The 19,385-nt window shown below is 42.8% G+C and overlaps 1 long non-coding RNA gene and 1 pseudogene across 1 annotated transcript in view; both read right to left on the bottom strand.

Annotated features, from left to right (window-relative positions):
- Nucleotides 1–6,053, bottom strand: part of LOC148145791 (uncharacterized) — a 49,884-nt gene extending 43,831 nt beyond the window's left edge. The window contains exons 1-3 of the long non-coding RNA XR_015761317.1: nucleotides 5,980–6,053; nucleotides 3,237–3,319; nucleotides 131–217 (exon numbers count right to left, since the gene is read on the bottom strand). This is a non-coding gene — a long non-coding RNA (uncharacterized LOC148145791). The remainder of the gene's footprint in view (nucleotides 1–130; nucleotides 218–3,236; nucleotides 3,320–5,979) is intronic.
- An 11,306-nt stretch (nucleotides 6,054–17,359) lies between these two features.
- LOC148145790 (cyclic AMP-responsive element-binding protein 1-like) lies at nucleotides 17,360–18,254 on the bottom strand (annotated as a pseudogene).
- Nucleotides 18,255–19,385: the final 1,131 nt, after the last annotated feature.

Genomic DNA, 19,385 nt, shown 5'->3' with positions numbered 1-19,385 from the left:
AATGTGAATTCAATAAAAATTTGGAAGTAAGAATCTATTAAAGACCATGAATCCATTGTTGATTGTTGCAAAAAAAAAAAAACAACGAGATTCACTAATATCCTTCAGGGAAGGAATCTGCCATCCTTACCTGGTCTGGCCTGCATGTGACTCCAGACCCACAGCAACATGGTTGAATCTTAACTGCCCTTGAGGCCCAGCCAGTGACACCCTCATCCTGTGAATGAATTAAAAAAGGTCACGTCTTGTATACAACCATACTATTCTTACAGATAAGTGATCTGTTAGTAAATTTGCTTCTCAATTCCCGGCTGACTATTTATTTCTCAGTTCCACCTGTACAACTTGCCTGGATGTACTTCCAGGAATATCCTCCTGAAGCCCAGCCATAATGTTATCCCTCATCAAAACCATCTCACCCCCCTGCTCCGTTGCCCCCTTTCTATCCTTGCTATAGCATCTATACCTTGGAACATTAAGCTGCTGGTCCTAACCATTCCTAAGTCATGCCTCTGTAATTGCTGTAATATCCCAGTGCCATGTTCAAAACTATGCCCTGAGCTCATCTGCCTGACCTATCGGGCCTCCTGCATTGAAATAAATGCAGTGTAACTGCTCAGTCCGACCTCATTCTGTGCCTTGCCCTTGCCTGCCTTGACTGTTTGACGCCTGAACTGTACCAGCCTCAGACTTGGCTCTTTCCTCACTCTCTCTTTGAGTGTACCTCCATTCCTTCACTGGTTTAATGCCTCCTGAATAGCAAGTCTTCCCTTTCAGTGCAGGTACAATCCAACCTTCTGATGGAGGTCAATTCTACCCCACAAGAGATTCGAATGATCCAACAATGTGAACTCTTCTATTCCTATGTCATTGATACCAATAAACAACAGCCGCCCCTCAAAATGGTTATTCTCCCCTTTAAGAATATTCTGCTCCCTCTCTGAGGCATCCTTGTACAAAAATTACACATTCGAATAATAAACCTTACACTCATCACATCATCATAAAAGGATTACATTACACATTGAAGGTTTGGGGAGACCTTTTGAGACAATGTGATGATTCAAAGGAGAATTTTTAAGCAGCAAATGGGATTGATCTGGAACGCAATAGTCACAATCCGAATATCCAGATCCTGATGTACTGAGTAATTCAGAGTTTGGCAGAACATTTACTGAGATTACCATCTGAATGTCCACCTGTAATATCCTGTAATACAAGTTTATAAAATCTGTCACTCTCAATTCAAGTTAGAAACCCATACCATCCCCTCCTCCTGGCGCAGGATTACTGTACATAGTTACAACAGGGAATCAGGAAGGGGAATGGAATGTTTTGTTTAGAGGGTTTTCAGTATGAGAGTTTGGAGTATATACCTGAGAGTAACGTGAGGAAGTGGTGGTGAGACCACCATATCTGGAGTAATGTGAGCAGTTTTGGTCCCTTTAGATAAGGAAATGTGTCACTTTATTGGAGGCATTTCAGGGAAGATTCACTAGTAGAAAGTGCGGACTGCAGATGCTGGAGATCAGAGCTGAAAAATGTGTTGCTGGAAAAGCGCAGCAGGTCAGGCAGCATCCAAGCAGAAGGAGAATCAACGTTTTGGGCATAAGCTGAAGAAGGGCTTATGCCAGAAACATTCATTCTCCTGCTCTTTGGATGCTGCCTGACCTGCTGTGCTTTTCCAGCAACACATTTTTCAGCAGGGAAGATTCACTGGGATGATCCCTGGTTTGGAGGGATTATCTTTTAAATAAAGGCTGAACAGGTTGAGACTCTACTCACTGGATTTTGGAGAAAGAGAAGTGATCTCATTGAGACAGATGGGATTCTTAAGGGGTTTGACAGGACAAATAGTGAGTGGATGTTTCCGAGTGTTAATACTGAAAAGGGAGTCTGGAACCAGATTCTGGGTCAGTCGCGGAATCAAGGGTTTTGCTTCAGATTCGTCAAGTTTAAGGCGACACAGAGGCGGGTAAGGGGTTTCAGTAGCAATGGAGCTGGGGTGAGGAGGAGACAAACAATGTTTAAGAGATTGGAATTCCTGGTGTTTGTGATTGTGTAGATGCCTGATCAGAAGGTCACCTTGGGGTCAGATATAACAGCAATATTGTGAAGAACATATTTCTGCCTCAGACAGTTACCAGGGAGAGGGAGAGGCTCAGCAGTAAGAGAAAGGAATTTGGAATAACAACTGAAGGCAATGGGTTTAACTGTTACAATGTTTCATTGGAGGAAACTGCAGCTAATCGAGTAGTGGGAATGTGATAAGCAGTTTGGTAACTGAGTAACAGTGGAGTAATGGAGAGGGATGATGGGGAGGGAGAGCTGGGCATTGTCAGTGTACATGTGAAACCTAACATGGTGCTTTTTCACAATGTCAACTCCTGGCATTATGTAGGTGAGATATAGGAGAGAGCAAGGATAGATACTGGAGAGACATCAAATGCAAGGAATTCAGAAAGGAAAGAGAGAGTGGAAATGGAGCAGGATTTTCCAAAAACCGTGAGGTCAAAAGGAAGTTTTTCAAAGAAGGGGAGAGAAGGGCATAACCAGAAAAGACAGACAGACAGAACAAGGAACAATATCTGTGAATCGGTGAGGAGGAGGAGGAGACAGAGTGTTGGAAAGTCTGTGGTTTAGCGAGCTTTGGGTAAATTGTAAAGATGAGCTCTGATAAGGCTTAACAAGAGACTGGAGAAAGATGTAGGTTAGATTAGATTACTTACAGTGTGGAAACAGGCCCTTCGGCCCAACAAGTCCACACTGACCCGCCGAAGCGTAACCCACCCATACCCCTACATTTACCCCTTTACCTAACACTACGGGCAATTTAGCATGGCAAATTCACCTGACTTGCACATCTTTGGAGTGTGGGAGGAAACCGGAGCACCCGGAGGAAACCCACGCAGACACGGGGAGAATGTGCAAACTCCACACATTCAGTCGCCTGAGGCGGGAATCGAACCCGGGTCTCTGGCGCTGCGAGGCAGCAGTGCTAACCACTATGCCACCGTGCCGAACAAAAACCAGGAACACCACGTGAGGCAGTTTGGCTCGGTTGGCTAGTGGGAGGGAGGGAAGCAGCAGATCGGATTATCTCAGTCTTGGTGACAGAGAAACTCCATGTGCTCCTCACTCGTTGTTGGAGGGGAGGATGGAGGAGACAGGATGATGGACAGTGTTTTACAAGAAACAAAACCAGGGTTAGTGATATTTAAAATGAGTGAACAAACCTGATGTATTTAGCTTTTATCCAGATTATTAAAACAAACGACTGAAGTCCTGGTTAGAATCCCGTCTGGGCAGATGGTGGAATCTGAATTCACGAAAAAATAACTGGAATTAGGAATCTCCTGATTTCCATGAAACCATTGTCAATGGTAAAAAAAATCCTGCCAACCTGACAGCAGCCCAGCCAGCTACTCACTGTACTAATCACTGCAAAGTCTCAACACAGGAATGAAGCTGGATTTTACAACCACAGAATCATCCCTCTCGATGGTGCAACGTCCTCCTCACTAACATCTAGTTTTTGGTGCCAAAATGTGGAGAGCTGTACCTCAGACTAGTCAAGAAGCAGCCTGACATAGTCATATTCACGGAATCATCCCTTACAGACAATGACCAGACACCACCATCACCATCCGAGATATCGAGAGTGTGGTGCTGGAAAAGCACAACAGTCAGGCAGCATCAGAGGAGCAGGAGAATCGATGTTTTGAGCCTCAGCCCTTCATCAGTCTGATCTGGTGTGCTTTTCCAGCACCACACTCTCGACTCTGATCTCCAGCATCTGCAGCCTTCAATTTCTCCTAAAATCTCTGGATATGTCCACAGACCAGACAGAGGTGGTGGCACAGTGGTGTTCAGACAGGGAGGATTCGCCCTGGGAGTCTCATGGCTCCTGCTGATTACCACGTCCCGTCCTCCCTTGGCTGATGGATCAGTTCTCCTTCATGTTGAACATTTGGAGGAAGCATTGAGGCAACAAAATGGTGTCAAACGTACTCTGGGTACAGGATTTCAATGTCCACAATCGAGACTAGCTCTGCAACAGAATTACTGACTGAGCTGGTCAGATCCTAAAGGAAATAGCTGCTCAACTGAGTCTGCAGCGGGTGGTGAGGGAACCAACAAGAGGGAAAAAAACATACTTGATCTCATTGATATGAATTGACAAGCTGCAGATACGCCTGGCCATGACAGTTATCGGTAAGAACGACCATCACATGTTCCTTTTGGAGACAATGCCTTGCCTTAAAGTTGAGAAAACCTCCATTGTGTTGAGTGACACTATCACCGTTCTAAATGGGACAGACTTCAAAGAGATGTAGGATCTCAAACAGGGTATCTATGAGGTACTGTGGGACATCAACAGCAGCAGAACTGTACTCCAGCACAATCTGTAATCTCATGGGGTTGTAAATCCTGGTCTCACCCATCACAATGGACAGGAAAGGAGGGCATACCATGAGCAGCACCAGGCAGACCTAAAAATGAAGTGCTAATCTGGTGAAGCTATCAAACAGAATTACCTGCATATCAAACAGCATCAGCAGTAAGCAACAGAGCTAAGTGATCCAACATCCAATGGAACAGATCGGAGCTCTGCAGTTCTGCCACACCCAGTTGTGAACAGTGATGGACAATTAAACAACTCACTGGAGGAAGCATCACAGATATCCCCACCTTTACTGATGGAGGAGCCTCACACATCCATGCACCAGATAAGATGACAGCATTTGCAGCAATCTGCAGCCAGAAGTGCAAAGTGGGATGATCCATCTCAGCCTTCTCCAGTGGTTTCCAACATCACAGATGTGAGTTTTAAGCCAGTTCGATTCAGTTTGAATAGCATCAAGAAATGGTTAAGTAGTGCAAAGGTTACGGGCCCTGCCAATATTCTGGCAATAATACTGATGGCTTGTGCTCCAGAACTTGCCACCCACCGAGCCACGTACCACTCCAGCACTGGCATCTACCAAAAATGCGAAACATTGCCCAGGGATGTTCAACATAAAAACACAGGACAATCCAACCCAGGCAATTTCCCTCTATTAGACTGATCAGCAGTAAAGTGATGGAAGATGTCATCACCAGGGCTACCAAGCAGCAGCTGCTCTGCAACAGTCAGCTGAGCGACACTCACTTTAAGCTCCACCAGGGCCACTCAGCTCCCGATTGTGTTACCGCCCTGATTCACAACCTGACAACCAGCTGAATCCCAGAGGTGAGGTGAGGGTGATAGCTCAGTCCCACACCAAGATCACTATTTCTAGCTGATTTCACCCTTGTCTCAGCTCATATACTTTCATCCACATTGTGTTAACTCTAGACTTCATTATCCAAATTCACTCCCTGGCCAGCTTCCCACATTCAACCTCCCTGTAATCTAAAGAACATCTAAATATCTGCTTGTTGATTCATCAAAAGTCTCCTATTCATAAGCAACAACATAGAGTCATAAAGATGTACAGCATGGAAACAGACCCTTCGGTCCAATCCTTCCATGCCAACCAGATATCCCAACCCAATCTAGTCTCAACTGCCAGCATGTGGCCAATATCCCTCAATTTAAATTTCTCACACTTGATTTAATTCCTGGCAGTGATAATCCCTAGCTCCCTGCACCACACACACGCTTTGAGACCTCGACAACCCATTTTCTTTGAGACTGCCAACCATTTGTTAATTCATTACTTCATCTGTGTGGCTGTTTCTACAGTTGCTGAAGCAGCATTATCTGAAATTTGCAACCAAAATCTCACAGGTCTGCTTTCCACCTTTAAGACATCCCTCAAAACCTGCTTTTGGTCACCTGACCCAATATCTCCATCTCTGGCCTTATGTCTAAAGTTCTCAATAGTATTTTTGTGAAATTATAAGCATGATAATAAAAATACAAACTGTTGTTGATTTGACATTATTTTCAAATCATCACTGTTGCTGTAATGAAGAATATATAATGCCACTTACCCAACCACATTGTAGGAGCACCTTCACCACACAAACTGCAGCTGTACAAGAAAGTCAAACATCACCCTCTCCACTCCACAAGCAACAGGGCTTTAGCATTAATCACTGGTATCTGTGGAAGGAGAAACACAGTTGATGTTTCATGGAGTGCAAAATGGATTACAGGGAATGAAAATGGTGTAGAATTTGATAGTCAGAAATGGAAGGAAAATACACTTGCTTGTTGGAAAAAAGAATTCTTGACTGTCAAAAATATTCAAGAAAAAAGTAATCTGATAATAGAGCAGCACATGGTCAGGGGCTGGACTCCAATGAAAAACTCATTTGCAAAGGGTCTATAAAAGTAATAATACAGTAGCAAACAGACCAAAAATACACCCATGGTTCGAGACTAAGGAAGCTAGATATTGACAAAGTTGCCATGAGGGAGCCCAGAGGTGAATCAGAGCAGTATTGACTGCTATAATCCCAAAGACTGTATACTGGAGAAAGGCTGCACATGCGCCTGGCTGTACCTTGCCCCCTACAAAGATGGCGGTTCCGCACGTGTCCAGTGAATCGTTGTCCCGAATAAAGATGGCGGCGCTCACTCAGACCTGCAGCCGCGCTGAGGCAATTCCCCATTTACTGCAAACACGGGACTGGGACGTTCAAATTTGTATTTTCCGACGTGCACAATTTGTTTGTAAAACCTCTCCGCTCATGGCAATACAGTTTTTCTCCCGTTTCCCTGTTTATTTCTTTCCTTACCGTATCCTTTCTCTCCATAACTTCCCGAGCATTCATTACAGCGACACTGCGCCGCGCGCGAGGGTGATCACATGGTTTACTTTAGCTCCGCCCGACATTCACTTTGATTGGTTGGAGGACCAACATCCCGCTTGGTCATCCAGCCTCGCCCGCCATCCTTTCATTGGTTCGGTGCTGATATCAATCACCCGGAGTCCCTTTGTTGGCGAGAACATGCGCAGTGCGTCCTGCTTTAGCTGATATGTTGGGTAATGTGATGGGAGAATTTGCTGAGGGTAAGAATTCCCTTTGTGTGAGCTCTGCAGTAGATTTCCTTTATTCATGGAGGGAATTGCCTTCCTAGTCATGACTGTATAGCTGTGATTGATGAATCAATACCACCTGAACCAGTACATAAACACCCCATTTTCACAACATCTGAGATCTTAAGCACATTGTATCACGCTCTTCTTTGGAGATATAAAAAACATGAAACAGAGCCTCAAGGAATCGGAGCAGGAGTAGGCAATTCATCCCCTCCAGCTTGTTCCCCCATTCTATCAGACCATGGCTTGGCCAACCCAGAACTCAACACCTCTTTTATGCTTGATCCTCAAAGCCCTCAACTGCCCAATATTTCAAAAATCTATCTGCCCTCTTTTAAAATAATTTGAGATTGAATCATAGATTCCCTAATGTGTGGAAACAGGCCCTTCAGCCCAACAAGCCAGAACAACCCTCCAAAGAGTAACCCCACATTTAACTTTCACAATTGTTTGGGTGAGAAAATTTTAGCCATTCACTGAGAGAAAAAAATCTTTACTTTTTCTAAAATGAATGTTCCCTTATGTAATGTCCCCAGGTTTGAGACTTCACTGGTGCTAGAAGATCTAGTCAACATCTACTCTGTCAAGCTCCTCAGAATCTTGTTTCCATAAGATCACCCCTGCATATCTATTCTTGATAGGTCAACCCTTTCGTCCTCGAAGCACCTAAGTGAATCTGTTTTGAATGGTCTCCGATGTTGATTTATCCTTTATTAAATATGGGAGCTAACATTGTATACAGCACTACAAGTGAGGACTCAGCAATAGCTAGTGTGGTTAACCAATCCCCAATCCATGCTAATACATTAAGCCAATACCATGAGCTCCTAAATTGTGCAAATAACTTTTATGGAGCACCTTATCATTTGCATTTTTAAAATCCAAATACAGAACATCATTGGATTGCCCTTTATCAGCCCTGCTTGTTATCACCTCAATGAACTGTCGAAAATTTGTCAAATATAGTTTATCTTTCACAAAACCCAGTCTACCATGTTTAATGATACGTTTTTCGAAATGTCCTGCAATTTCTTACTTTAATATTGGACTCTGTAGATTTGCTAAGTATGATTCCCCTCTCTTAAATCCATGCGGAGTCTGTCCAATCCTGTCACTGTTCAGGAAGAAACTTGGCTGTACTCCAATGTAGTTAGTAAATGTATCTGTATTTATTTTTTAAAATCGATTAGTTATAAATGCTGGACCCATGCAATATCAATAAATTAGTGACTCTGAATTTGGGTTATAATGTTTTTTTCTGTTAATTCCTTTTCGTACTGTGTTATGCAGACAGCACCAAGTGATCACTCTTAATTGTGAGTAACTTTGAAAATGATATATTTTAAAAATGACATCCCAAAATGCTGCCTCATTATTGTGCAAGGAGAATTTTGCATTCAATAGTTTGCAGATAAAATCAAACAGACTTTTGCTGCAATTTGGCCAGACTGCAGGTTACACCAAAGTGGCAACTCTGCTCTCAAATTCTTACTTGACACTGCCCAAGGCGACACTGGTGGGACGTCACTTTGCCATTCTTGTTCACCAGCTTTATTTCCAGGTTTAATCATATAATCATTCTAGAGCTTGTAATTTTAGACAGCTTTTCTTTTAGGTACATATGGAAAGATCATACTGAAATGTTGCACTGAATGGTACCAAATCTGAAATTAGTCTCTAATCTGATAGTAACGTGCTTTGACCCTTCTACGTATGTATTGGCATAAGTCTATGCCAGTTATTTTTCTGAAGCCCGTGATTCCTGATGAAGGGCTTATGCCAGAACCATCAACTCTCCTGCTTCTCGGATGCTGCCTGACTTGCTGTGCTTTTCCAGCATGACACTTTTCGACTCCAATGTCCAGCTTCTTTGGTCGTCACTTTCTCCTTTGAGTAGATTGATCAACAAAAATTATTCTTGGTTTAAAGTGCAATAGGAACCAATTCATGAAATTCAGATATTTCACATTTACCTTAACTATGTGAAGGCAAAGACATTACTAAATTATTATCAGTAATTGAAACCGTGCTGACAAACTTGCGCAGTATCAGTGCCTCACCTTTAAAAAGTGTTCCTAGATATCGCGCAGCTGCAGTATTTGTTTTGCACTCAGCTATATGTTGTTCTCACTTGTGTCTTTGTGAAAGATTACAAAATTAACTTAGATGACTGAACTTATGATTTCTTTAACCAATGTTGGGAGAAAAAAAAAGTCAGTATTTCAAGTGCTGATCAAGTAAAATAAACTGATAATCAGTAGGAAGGGTTTAAGATGGATATGGAACAAATGCTGGCAAATTGTATTAGATTAATTCTTGATATCTGGTCAGCTTGGGCAAGTTGGACTTAAGGGTCTGATTTTGTGTTGTACAACTGTGACTTCATTCTCTTAATTATTCAAGAAGTTGAATACTTCGAGGAGGAAAAGGAGAATTTATGCAGAGAATGCACTTGCAATGATGATTGAGGTATATCACACTCACATTGTTTCATTACCTTTTCCTCTCGGTTCTTCAATGAACAAACTTGTTTTGTTATCTGAATAACGATGTATCATGTGATTTGTTTTGCACAAAATATTTCGTTCGGATCTAGTGAACTATTAAGAAGTGTTCATTTTACAATTTAGGCAGCTTGATTATTAAGCAAGAAAAGGTTAGCGTTTTACTCCCACTGAATAGTTGCTCGATAAAAGGTAACAAGCTTTTTATCTTTTCTGGGCACTGAATATATAAGTCAATTCTGAAGGAAATAATCCTCGTCATTAATGTTCCCACATATGTGGAGTAATTGCTTCTGGTCACTCTTCAGGTTATAGAGGCTCGGAAAGAAATGAGTTGGCCAAAGTTAGCAACATCATTTGGATGGACTATGCTCATTGGGGAAACTTGCAGGATCTGTAGAAGGAACACGTGTTTCAGAGTGTATGCAATAAACCTGAACATTGTTATTTTTTCACAGAGCTTGGGACGCGACTGGAGCAGCAATGAAGCTTGCATTGTTTCTAATTTCCAAGCTTGCCAAATTATTGTGGGTAAATGCAGGTGACATTATCAAAGCACATTTCACACTCCCCAGCCAGGAATTTGGTCCCAATTCTGTCAGTCCATCCATTCCTATGGATAAGAGGTATTTTAAATGTGAGCACTCCATTTAACTATTTGAATTGAATACTTCAGTAGTTAATTCCTCTTGGATACTTAATTTCAAATTACTCAATGTGATTTTTTGTCCCCCCTGAAATTGCCAAGCACTGGGCAGTTCTGGAATATTCCAAATATTTACAATAGATGCATTCACACTATTGAAGGCAACCTGGCAGATTTGAATACCATTCAGGTAGTCAACAACAATACATAAGTAACTTGATGAATTACTTACTGTACACCAACAACATAAGCCAAGTACTATTTAAATCACAGATTGTTTCCCATGGATTACCAAATCTAAAATGTGCATTCCAGATACGCTCACTATCACCATCTGGGAGCAGTCTCCCAAAGTGCTCCCAGAATTTAGATAGCGCACACACTGCCCTCCAAAGCTAAATCTGTTGTCACAGGCTTCACTCTTATTGTATACAATGACATTTATTGCCCAGATCTTTAATGTGACAAAGGATTTTACAAACAATTTATAGAATACTTTAAATCCTGAAGAAATGTGATGTCAGCCCTTTGTAGAAGTGAATGGAAATTGTGATGCTTGCTTGACCTTTGGCTCTATGAATCAGGCCGAACTGAACCTTGACCAAGATGTGGGATGTTTCCCACACACTTTGTTTAAAAAAGCAAAGATTATGCCCTGAGATTTAAATGTTCAATCAGGTTTAATAAAAATCCTTCCAAAAATTGAGTTTGACTTCAGCTCCTTTAAAGAGACATGCTCTTGGCCTTCAATTTTGTGACATGTGATCATTCTTTGATAAAGGTGGCTGTGTGCAACACTGCAGGATGTTGTGCTGAAGTGCCTCATTGGGTGGATGAGCTTTATTACTGGTGTAACTTGGCTAATTTTGTGATGGAATGTTACTTTGAGTTAAATCTTGTTTTTAAACTGAGATGTGCTTGTGTAACTCACGTGTGGAAACTATGCTCATGTTTGCAATGAACCTTTCACTTTTGGAGATTATTTACAAACAGATTGGAAAAATATGAAAGTTCAATATAGAATGCACAGTGCTGGAGAACCGGAGGTTCAGCAGCATCTCTGAGGGGAATTAAACATTGTAAGTTCCAAGTCCAGTGACATTTGTCCGTTCAGATGAAGAGTCAGTGAACTTGAAATGTAACATTTTTTTCTCTTCACCGATGCCCTCAGAACTGCTGAGTTTCTCCAGCACTTTGTTTCTGGGGTTCAGATCTCCAGCACCTGCAGTGTATTGTTTTGTTATCGATCCTATGATTTGACTTGGGGAGCGAGAAGCAGCAACTGTGATCAACGAGGATAAAACTCCCCAACCACGGAAAACAAACCAGTTGTTTATATTTTGCAAAACACTACTGTAAATAAGAAATGCAATTAAGCTAAGTGCAAGGCGGCATACCATCTGCCTTGTCTCAAACTTGCTACTCATCTTTGAGGACTAATCTGTCAGAATTGTGTTTGCTCGCTTCCTTTGAGATCACAGTCCACAAATGTCCCAGTTCCAGTTCCTGGGCCGGGCCCGGTTACCACATTGCAGTTGGGTGAGGAGCTTTGTGTCAGCCTGAAGTTTTTGTTAAGAGCATCATTGCAGGTTGAAGTTGACGGTTTTGACGAATATTTCGTCATCAAACTTGGAGGAAATCCTTCCGAATGTATTGATTAACTGGACTGATCCTGTTTACATGCAGCCCTGTTATTAGTGCTGTCATATTCTCAGTTAAAAATCACACAACGCCAGGTTATAGTCCAACAGGTTTATTTTGAAGTACACTAGCTTTCGGAGTGCCGTTCCTTCATCAGGTGATTGTGGAGTGCACAATTCAAAGGCACAGAATTTATAGCAAAAATATATAGTGTGATGTAACTGAAATTATCCATTGAAAAATACCTTGATTGTCTGTTCAATCTTTCATCTGTTCGAATACCATGATAGTTTCACTTCTTTCATGTGTAAATCACAAACCCTTTTTTTAAAAAAGTTGCATTCCTGACAGTGGCCCATCAAATCACTCATTGTATTAATCACTGCACAGTCTCAACAAAGGAATGAAACTGGATGGACCACATTACATCTACCAATGCACTAGAAAATACAACAACACAATCAGCCCTCTTGACCTGCAACTTCTGTCTCAGTGTGGGCCAAAACAGCAGCAGCAGAACTGTACTCCAGCCCAATCTGAAATCTCATGGCCTGGTATATTCACCATTCAACCATTAACATCAACCCTCGTTCAATGGAGACTTCCACAGGGTATGCCAGAAGCAATACCAGGCATACCTAAAAATGTGGTGCCAACCTGGTGAAGCTACAGTGCAAGCAACACCAAATAGAACTATGTGATCCAACAACCAATGGATCAGATCTGAGTTCTGCCACACCTAGTCAGGAATGGTGATGGACAATTAAACAATTCACTGCAGGAAGCATCACAGATATCCCCACCCTTACTGATGGAGGGGCCTCACACATTTATGCAACAGATAAGATGACAGCATTTGCAGCAATCTTCAGCCAGCAGTGCCAAGTGGATGAGCCTTCTCCATTTGTCCATGACATCACAGATGTGAATCGAATTGGTTGAAAACTCATTTCAAATCAGATCAAGAAATGTACAAGTAGTGTAAAGGCTGTGGGCCCTGCCAGCATTGTGGCAATAATACTGATGGCTGTGCTCCAGAACTTGCTGAAAATGTGTTGCTGGAAAAGCGCAGCAGGTCAGGCAGCATCCGAGGAGCAGGAGAATCGATGTTTCGGGCATGAGCCCTTCTTCAGGAATGAGTTCTTGAATGATGCCTGACCTGTTTTTCCAGCAACATATTTTCAGCTCTGATCTCCGGCATCTGCAGTCCTCACTTTCTCCTCCAGAACTTGCTGCCCATCAAGACAAGTCGTGCTCCAGCACTGGCATCTACCGACATTGGGAAATGTTTCCCAGTGTTGTTCAACACAAAAACGCAGGACACATCCAACCCAGCCAATTTCCCTCCATCAGTCCACATTCGCTCAGCAGTGAAGTGACAGAAGTTGTCATCGACAGTGCTGTCAAGCACATGCTCACAATAACCTGCTCAATGACGGCCAGTTTGGGTTCTTCCAGGGCCAATCAGCTTCTGAGCTTGTTACAGACTTGATTCACAAACTGACAAACAGCTGAATCCCAGAGCTGAGGGTGACAGCCCAGTCCCACTCCAAGACCACTATTTCGACTTCAGTGATATCACCTGACCTCACCACAGTCTCAGCTCATTTACTGAAACTCTCATTCATTCATCTTGTTAACTCTAGATTTCATTATCTAAACCCACTCCTGGCCAGCATCCCACATCACCCTCCCTATAGTCTCCAGAATATTGAAAACTCTACCACCCAAGTGTTCACTTGTACCAGAACTTGCTGATCCATCAAAAGGCTCCCATTTATAAACAACAGCAATTTACTTTCACACCCTTGACTTAATTCCGAGCTGTAATCATTCCGAGCTCTATGCACCAGACACACTTTCACATCTCAATAACTCATTTTAGTTTAGACTCCCAATGATATGTTTATTTTTGAGTTCAGCTGTATGACTGTTTCTACAGATTCAAAGGCAACACAGTCTGGAATTCCCACCCTCTAAGATCTGCTTTCTTCCTTTAAGACATTCCTTAAAAAATGCTTATTTCGCAAAACTTTGGTCACCGGACATAATATTCTCCAGCTGTGGCCTTATGTCAGAAGTTCTCAATATTTTTTTGTGAAATTTAAAATTTGTTGATTTGTACAGATATCTTCTACTCTTCACTATCTCTGAGTGAATACTCTGTAATGTCTCCTACACAACCACGTTGTGGGAGCACCTTCACCATACGAACTGCAGCAGTACAAGGAAGTCAAACATCACCTTCTCAATAGGCAATAGAGCTTTGGCCTTGATCACTGGTATCTGTAGAAGGAGAAATACACATCATGTTTCAGGGAGTGCAATATGAATTACAGGGAATGAAAATGGTGCAGAATTTGACTGTTAAAAATGGAAGGAAAATCCACTAACTTATTGGAAAAAAGAACTCTTCACTGTCAAAGATATTGTGGAAAAAAAATACTGATAATGGATCATATGGTCAGGAGCCAGGCAGCAGTGGACAGTCCATTTACAAAGAGGTCTGTGAACTTAATAGTAAAATACTACACAGAGCAAAAATACACCAGAGAGACTGAAAAAGCTAGATAACAAATAAGTGGACATCAAGGAGCCCAGAGATGAATCAGAGCAATGTTCATTTTTATGATCCCACAGTCAGAGATGTCTAGCACAGAAACAGACTCTTCAGTCCAACCCATCTATGCCAACCAGATATTCTAACCTAATGTATTCCCATTTTCCAGCACTTGGCCAACATCCCTCTGAACCCTTCCTATTCAAATGCCTTTGAAATGTTACAATTTTAGTTGCCCCTTCGGCTCCTTTTGAATCCCCCCCCCGCCCCCCCCACCGCCCACCCCGCCACCACCACCCTAAACCTATATCCTCTAGTTCTGGGGTCTACCAACCCTTGTCTATTTACGCTATCCATGTCCCTCACGATTTTTATAAGCCGCTTTAACATCTCACCTCAGCCTATGACACTGCAGGGAAAATCGCCCCAGCCTGTTATGCCTCTCCCTGCAACTCAAATCCTCCAACGCTGGCAACATCCTTGAAAATCAATTCTCAAACCTTTCAAGTTTCAGTGCCTCCTTCTGATAGGAGGGAGACCAGAACTGCACACAATATTCCAAAAGTGATCGAACCAATGTCCTGTCCAGCTCCTTTACGCAATGCTCTGACCAATAAAGAGAAGCATACGAAATGCCTTCTTCACTGTCCTATCGACCTGCGACTCTACTTTCAAGGAACTATGAACCTGCATTCCAAGGTCTCTTTGTTCAGCAAGACTCTCCAAGACCTTACAATTCAGTGTGTGAGTCCTGCTCTGATTTTCTTTTCTAGAATGCAGCACCTCACATTTATCTAAGTTAAACCCTATCTGCCACTCCCCAGCCCATTGTTCCATCCGATCAATGTCCCATTGTACTCTGAGATAACCTTCATCACTGTGCACAATACCTCCAATTTTGGTGTCACCTGCAAACTTACTAACTGTACCGCCTCTATTCACATCCAAATCATTTAAATGAATGAAAAAACAAATCCAGAAAAAAAAAATCCATTTCTCTGGGTGTGAATATGCTCTGTGCAAATCCTGCCCTGTGACTCCCTACCAGAGAGGGCTGCACATGCGTCCCGCTGAACTTTGCCCCCAACAAAGCTGGCGGCTGCACGGGTCCAGTGAATCGTTGCCCCGAATAAAGATGGTGGTGCTTACTCGAATCAATCGCTGGATGAGGCAATTTCCCGTTTACTGCAAAAACGGGACTGAGTTTCAAATTTGTATTTTCGATGTGCACCAAATGTCTGTAAACCCTCTCAACCCATACCGACACCATTTCCCTCCCGCTTCCTGCTGTTTATTTCTATCTTTACCAACAGCTCTCCATCCACACATCCCGAACAGACCGCGAGGATGATCAAGTGGTCTAGTCTAGTCCCGCCCCTCATTCACCCTGATTGGTCGGAGGACCAACTGTGCGCCAGGTCCCCCAGCTCTGTCCCTGCCTTTCCATTGGTCCGCCGCTGACATCAATCACCCGGGGCGCATTGTTGGCTGGAGCATGCGGATTGCTTCGTGGCTTTTGTTGCTGTTCATGAGTTACAAAAATGACAACAGCATCTCAAAACCCCCTGATGAAGAAGCAGCAAATCTAGTGCTTCCAAATAATCCTGTTGACCAATAGCCTGGTGTTCTGTGAATTTTACTTTTGTCCATCCCAATCCAACACCAACACCTCCAAGTCACGAATGAGGGGGGGATGTATAACCTAAGATCTAGGAACAGTAGAAGGCCGTCCTGCCCTTCGAGCCTGCTCTGCCATTCAATAAGATCATGGCTGATCATTTCATGGACACAGAACCATTTACCCACGTTCTCGCCATGTTCATTAATTAATTACATTTTTAAAAATCTAACCTAGTTTTAAAAACGTTTTCTGAACGAGCACCAACTACTTCCCTGGGCAGTGAATTCCATAGTGGTCAAGAAGTTCCTTGTCAATTCAGTCTTAAATTTGCTGCCTCTAGTCTTGCGGTGATGTCCTCTTGTCCTAGCTTCACCTGCCAATGTTCCTCTGCAAAGTTTCACAGTCCTCCGCTCACTTTGTTCCGCTAATCATCTTAGTGTCACATGCAAACGTTGACACCCTACATGTGGTTCCAACTCCAAATCATCTGTATCAGTTGTAAATAATTGCAGTCACAACACCGATCCCTGAGGCACACTAGTTGTCAATGATTGCCAGCCAGAATAATGCTCATTTATCCCCACACTTTGCTTCCTATTAGTCAACCAATCTTCTATCCATGCTAATACCCTGCCGGTCATGCCATGCACCCTTATATTATGCAACAGCCTCTTGCACAGCACCTTGTTGATGGTCATTTGGCAATCCAGGTACACCGCATCTACTGGGTCCCCGTTGTCTACCTTGCTTGAAAAGTCTTCATAGAATTCAAAAAGATTGGTCAAGCATGACCTGCCCCTCATGCTGTGTCTGTACAATGGGACAACTTCGATCGAGATTCTCTATTATTTCTTCCTTGATAATAGACCCAAGCATCTTTTCCACTCCAGAGAATAAAGTAACTGGTACATAATTCCCCATTTTTTGTCTACCTCCTTTGCTGTTTTGCAGTCTGCTGGGACTGCCACCGGCTCCAGTGAATTTTGGAAAATTACTGCCAGTGAATTTGCTATTTTTCCTAGCATCTCTTTTAGTACCCTGGAATGCATTCCATCAAGGTGAGGAGACTATTCTATCGTTAGCTCAATTACCTCAAAACAGTCTAAAGCTCGCTGTTCTGTAATAATGATAGTTTCCAAATCCTCACCTACCTTTGTCTCTTTGCTAGTTACTGGAAAGATATTAGTATCCTCCACTGTGATATCCCATAACTAAATGCTTCTTCTCATTTTCCAAAGGACCAACATTTACTTTAGCCATTCTTTTCTCGTTATATATATTTATATAAACTTTTCCTTTCTGTCTTTGTAATCTGTGCTAGTTTATTTTTCTCATGTTCTATATTACTTTTCTTTATAGCTCCTGTGGCTTTCGGTTGACCTTTAACATTTTCCCAGTTCTAGTTTCATGCTGTTTTTGGCCACTTTGTCCGACTTCTCTTTCAACTTGATTTTCCAGAACAGCAACCCAATTCTCCAAGCATTTCACATACTATTTCTTCTTGCGATGATACTCTCGAGCTGCTTCCCTGTTTCTCATGAGGCGGACCTCACGTTTACGAGTGGTTTCTTCAGCATTCTGGGGCTGGCTTTGCAGGACTGGTGAAGATGCCATAACCATTCCCTGGTCAGCAGTGGAGGTAGGAGTTCTACAGATCTGATAGGTTTGGACATCTCCAGCAGCACCTTGAACAAGCGTTTGGCTGCCCGGCACAAAGATTTGCGGTCCATCAGGGCTCTGTGCATACTGTATAATAGCTGCTCCAACCTTGGCTGTGGCTGTATTGGTCATTGTTCATGTGTGGAGTCCTTGCATTTAATCTGTACCATTGTTGGCCAGCTGAATTGCTTCCCCCTGTGTCATAGCAATGTATTGTCCACTGCTAATCTGATAGATGGGTGTCTGCATCATCGTTGTAGTAATGGTTGAGACAGTCTCTTCTTCTGATTTCTCCTCATCGATTTCTTGGCACACTGGGGGGATCAGAAGAAAGTTCATTCAGGATTTTCCTGTATGAAGGCCGTCTCAATAGAATTTCTCTACGTTTCTGAGAGTCAGTCGTGCTATCCACAGATTCCTGGGAGTCTTCATTTTAAAGTATAGTAGAAATCTGAGCAGTCTGAACTTGAGGGGACTGCGTGACTAAGGACTGAGCTGCTTGGATAACGACTTGGACTTGAACAGTCTGCCCATTCAGCAATTGCACTAAAGTTACTGCTGGACTTGTTGTTGATTGAATCCCAGGCATGGTTACCTGCATGGTCACATGATATATTAATGATCTGGATGAAGGGATGGGGGCATTCCAATGAAGTTTGCTGATGATACGAAGTTCGGTGGACAGGCAAGTAGTACTAAGGAAGTGGGGAGGCTGCAGAAGGATCTAGACAGTTTGGGAGAGTGGTCCAGGAAATGGCTGATGGAATTCAACGTGAGCAAATGCGAGGTCTTGCACTTTGGAAAAATGAATACAAACATGGACTACTTTCTAAACGGTGAGAAAATTCATAAAGCCAAAGTACAAAGGGAACTGGGAGTGCTAGTCGAGGATTCTCTCAAGGTAAACATGCAGGTTGAATCCGTGATTAAGAAAGCGAATGCGATGTTGTCATTTATCTCAAGAGGGTTGGAATATAAAAACAGCGATGTGCTACTGGGACTTTAAAAAGCTCTGGTTAGGACCCATTTGGAGTATTGTGTCCAGTTTTGATCCCCACACCTCAGGAAGGGCATACTGGCACTAGAGCGTGTCCAGCAGAGATTCACAGGGATGATCCCTGGAATGGTAGGTCTAACATATGAGGAATAGCTGAGGATCCTGGGATTGTATTCATTGGAGTTTAGAAGGTTAAGGGAGATCTAATAGAAACTTACAAGATAATACATGGCTTGGAAAGGGTGGACACTTGGAAATAGTTTCCGTTAGGTGAGGAGACTAGGACCGGTGGGCACTGCCTTAGAATTAGAGGGGATAAATTCAGAACAGAAATGCGGAAACATTTCTTCAGCCAGAGCGTGGGGCCTGTGGAATTCATTGCCATGGAGTGCAGTGGAGGCTGGGACGCTAAATGTCTTCAAGGCAGAGATTGATAAATTCTTGATGTCACAAGGAATTAGGAGCTACGGGGAGAATGTGGGTAAGTGAAGTTGAAATGCCCATCAGCCATAATTAAATGGCGGAGTTGACTTGATGGGCCGAATGGCCTTACTTCCACTCCTATGTCTTATGGTCTTATGGTCTAATTTGATCACTTTCCTCAGATACCCATTGCTGAGTATGCCTTTTCATACAGTCCTTCCATTTCACTGGAATAGACCTTTGTAAAATGTCTTTGAAACTCTTCCACTGCTCATCAACTTCCCACCATAAAATTTTTGT

This window comes from Chiloscyllium plagiosum, unplaced genomic scaffold (assembly GCF_037043375.1).
Source record: "Chiloscyllium plagiosum isolate Xiang-an unplaced genomic scaffold, Cpla_swu_hap1 HiC_scaffold_24, whole genome shotgun sequence".
In the NCBI taxonomy this organism is placed as follows: Eukaryota; Metazoa; Chordata; class Chondrichthyes; order Orectolobiformes; family Hemiscylliidae; genus Chiloscyllium; species Chiloscyllium plagiosum.
Note: the sequence above shows the minus strand (reverse complement) of the source record. Positions and strands in the feature narration are given on the sequence as shown.